The 4,198-nt window shown below is 46.0% G+C and overlaps 1 long non-coding RNA gene across 2 annotated transcripts; it reads left to right on the top strand.

Moving 5' to 3' along the window:
- The first annotated feature begins 905 nt into the window (after positions 1-905).
- LOC136529946 (uncharacterized) lies at positions 906-1,791 on the top strand. 2 transcript variants are annotated; one of them, XR_010777483.1, is made up of 3 exons: positions 906-921; positions 1,001-1,180; positions 1,469-1,791. It is a non-coding gene; the product is annotated as an uncharacterized lncRNA (long non-coding RNA). The 2 variants fall into 2 exon arrangements; XR_010777482.1 differs by lacking the exon at positions 906-921 and having other exon boundaries at positions 939-1,180.
- Positions 1,792-4,198: the final 2,407 nt, after the last annotated feature.

Below are 4,198 nucleotides of genomic sequence, written 5' to 3'. Positions count from 1 at the left end.
AAACACTTATTCTTAATGGTTGTATGTTGCTCATTTGACTGCAATTAATATTGTACTTATGAAAGGATTAATGCACTGTCTTGATTCACAGCTAGACACAAGGCTAACCCATTTGTCTAGTAATGTCACTAGGAAGTAGGAACCTGTGATCTGTACATAAAACTTTGCTTCATGTACTAGACAAGCATGATCACAATTTGCCAGTGCCGGTTGGTTGTTCTATACTGCAACATCATTGATCTATTAATTGATGATAGTTTATCGAACTAGAAGAACTATAACTGGCTTCTCTGTTTTTTACTTATGATATCTGACCAATTAGCATATTGGCTTCTCTTTTTTTCATGTCAGCACATATTGGCTTCTCTTTTTTTTTAATATAATGTGCCATTATATTAAAGTAAGATACCAATTTGCCTGTGCTTTCTGTTCACCGAGCAGTTAGTTTGGGTGGTTAGACCAAGGCTCTTTGTAAGCTTATTATGTCTTGTGCATATCTCCTATCTACGGCCATGGAAGAACAAGGCATCAGAGTTTTAGCTAGAATGGACATGCCTTGTGCAAATTAGCTAGAATGGACATGCCTGGTGTGTTAGCTGTTACTCTGCATTGTTTGAACGAGTTGTTTCGGACTCCTAAAACTAGTGCCTGGTGTGTTAGCTAGAATGGACTTGCATTCGTGGACATATCCATATAGCTGTTTTCAGTATATGCTTATTATGAAGACTAATTTGGCCATATATCTTCTAGTTTCTTTCTTGCTTTTTTCTCATATAGCTGTTTTCTCTGCATTTATGCAGGTCACAGCTCTGTATAGAACGAACTGATTTCTCAGTAAGACGGGAGCTATCAGCGAGGCAGATTTCTCTGTATAGATCTTGCCTGTTCCTATTCACATTTGTTAATGTCAACGAACTCCAGGTAATTTCTGTTTTATTCGTTGCTTATTGATTTTTACATACCTTTGCCTTACTTTAACATTGGGGGTCAAATGTTGTAGGCCCAACTGCTAGAAGAAAGGAGGCTTCGCGAGGAGATGGAAGCGAGGGCGGTGGAAGAGCGGGAGGCCCAACGACAGAGGATAGAGGAGCTGGTGGGGTTCGTGTCCACTCTTGGCGCCGCTATGGGGCGGACCATGCCAGCTAGCCTAGTCTTGCCACTTCCTCAAGCAGCTACTCCTGTGAGTACCAATATATTACTTATTATGTTCCAACCTGACATAGGGCACACTAGAAAAAATATGCAATCTCAAACATACAATATGGTGTTGGTGGTGACGGCGGTTGTTGTGGTGTGGTGGTGGCAGTTGTGGTGTTCGGGTGGTGGTGGTGTTGGTGGCGGTGTATTGATATGTATGTTCTTGACGGTCATCGTGCCGTTTGTTTTCTTGCAGGGTTTGGAAACCTCTCCGTGCAGGGGAAGTTCTGCCGAAATTTTTTATTGACGGTATCCTTTTCATTTTTTTCAGCATCAATCGGGCGTGGCATCGAATCAAATTGGAGGGTCGCCGGCTTCACAGATTGGAGCGTCGCCGGCACCACAGCTTGAGCCGAATCAAGTGGAAGGGTCGCCGGCTTCACAGATTGGAGCGTCGCCGGCACCACAGCTTGAGCCAAATCAAGTGGAAGGGTCGCCTGGAGCATCAAACCACGGGCCTCTTCACCCTTGACAATCGTCGTGATCAGCTTGTTGTGAACTTTGTTAAGAAATTTGGTTGTGCACTTATGAACTTGTGGCACATTTGGACTTTTGGTATGAACATGTGATATATGTGAACATGTGGTTCTTATTTATGATTCATGTGATATATTTGTGGTGTTTGAATATGATTTATATTTGTGTCGCAAATGGAATAATCAAAAAAAAATTCAGCTTCTGGTTACTTTGCCTAGTGTCAGGGGTCTGACACTAGGCAAAGGGGCCACACGTGGCACACCTGGGAACAGGCTTTGCCTAGTGTCAGGAAACTGACACTTGGCAAAGTAGGCAGTTTGCCTAGTGTCGGAGGCCTGACACTAGGCAAAGTTTGGCATATTTGCCTAGTGTAGGCGGCCTGACACTAGGCAAAGCTTGACATATTTGTCTAGTGTCGGACGCCTGGCACTAGGCAAACCTTGCATACTTTGCCGAGTGTCAGACCTCCGACACTAGGCAAAACGTCCGTTATGATTTTCACCGTCAGTGGAACACTTTTGCCGAGTGGTGTCCTTGACACTAGGCAAACACTTTGCCGAGTGTCCGAGGTTTGACACTCGGCAAAGTGCTCTTTGCCTAGTCCGCCTCTGCCGACCCTTGTTTGCCTAGTGTGACACTAGGCAAACTGTTTGCCTAGTGTTTCTAGGCCTTTGCCTAGTGCCTGCGGCACTAGGCAAATCGCGCGATTCCAGTAGTGATAGATATATTACGCTTAATTTAGTTCAAATATTCATCTCCGGAGAAGATAAAGCAAGTAATTTAGACGGCTTCATCTTCATCCTTGTCGGTCTCAAATGAGTTTTTTTTTCCGCAAACATGCACATTGCACCTATTTTATTAAGAGGATAGCAAGTTTTACACGGTGTGACCAAAGGCGAGCGAGATGTCCCCGGTTTGACACCCCACACAGAGAGATTACACAGATTGTTAGTGCATGACTCTAATCATGACCAATTTATTTCCTTTGCTACCTGAGGAGTACGTTCATGTTTTTTATATTGCTGATGCATCGACTATGTGTCCGAATCCTCCAATAGGAGTACGCCGGCCTCAGCTCCTCCTCCCACGATTCACCCTCTCTTTAGTCGGGAGAGCCCGCAGGAGCTTAATTATCTCTATACAACTAAAACATTTGTAGATGAATCGTCTACTTGAACGAGCGAAATTGCTCCGCCCGGCTCCTTCGTGCACTCACCTGCGACAGTTCCCCGACGATTTTTTAGTGCGTCGATAGGTGGGGCCCTTTGGTTTCCTCTCATTTGCTTCTCTTCATCCGACCGCACGTGATAGGAGACCCGCCCTTGGCCTCCTGCCCTCCCAACACCTAGCCTCCCTCAAATTAACCCTAGCCGCACTCCTCTTCTCACCTTGTGATTCATGATAGCGGCTGCCCGCGTGGCCCCTCACCTAGCTAGTGCGATGCACGTGACCCCCTGATGAGCACATCAACACCATCTATACATCCACGCCTACACCATCAACAACACCATTTGGTCCCATTACTTGTGCTCGTGGCCGTCAACTCAACCATCAAGTAAGTTCATTCTTTAACTCTTGTACACCATTTTTAGACAATGGAGGCACGTGCACTCTTGTTTTGCTTAGGAATGATGGCGAGGATCAGAAGGGCAGGGGATTGGCGAGGGCTGAATTTGGATTGTAGGACAGCACCAACTTATGATGGCAGCCAAGACTTCATACGGACTCTGTTTTGGGCGTTCAAGTACTTGATGGAATCCTTATCAAGTCTACTTTCATATGGATCCAGACTCATGTCCATATCTGCTCCGAGGCGGCCGCAATCGTTGATTTAATACAGAGACCTTTTCTGTCCATGGTGTTGCGTCACCTAATTGTTGCCCGATGGGCAGTGTATCAAGTGGGGCCCAATAGGGGCGCGTCCTAGGGTTGTGGGACGACCCCCACCATGTCTAGGTCATTCTCTACCCTATCATATACCTCCACAGCCGCCACAAGCAGATCGGGTTTTGTTCAGTCGCAAGTTCAGCTTTGCTGCTTCCTTGTACATGCGCGTGCTAGATCAGCCGCCCGTCTACATGTCTTCGGAACCCCAACCATAAATGAGATTCAGTTTGAGACCTTCAATTTCATCTTGCAGATTCAGTGCTTGTTTACTTGTTCTTGCTAGTTCTTCGATTGCTCGCAGGACGGGTGCCCTAGTGCCTAGTTGTCGCGCCGCAAGATCATGATGACCATCGGAGGTGGTGTATCGGTTGCTAAGGCACAACGTCTTTGGCTGTTGTAGTCGGGCCGTGAACGTCGTCTCCATCCACCAATCGAGCTATCCGCCATCTCTCATTGAAAGATCGGCCAGCAAACCCTACAAGGTCATATCAAGTGGCATTCAAAGCGAGGTTGTCCGGTCAGAGACTTCCTATCCTTCACTGTTTTTAATTTCCTATAGTCGAGAAAAGCCAAAAACAATTAGTAGATTAGGGTTCTGTAATCCTATAGACCCTTTGAGCCTTCGACTAGTACTGCT

This window comes from Miscanthus floridulus, chromosome 19 (assembly GCF_019320115.1).
Source record: "Miscanthus floridulus cultivar M001 chromosome 19, ASM1932011v1, whole genome shotgun sequence".
Taxonomy (NCBI): Eukaryota; Viridiplantae; Streptophyta; class Magnoliopsida; order Poales; family Poaceae; genus Miscanthus; species Miscanthus floridulus.
Note: the sequence above shows the minus strand (reverse complement) of the source record. Positions and strands in the feature narration are given on the sequence as shown.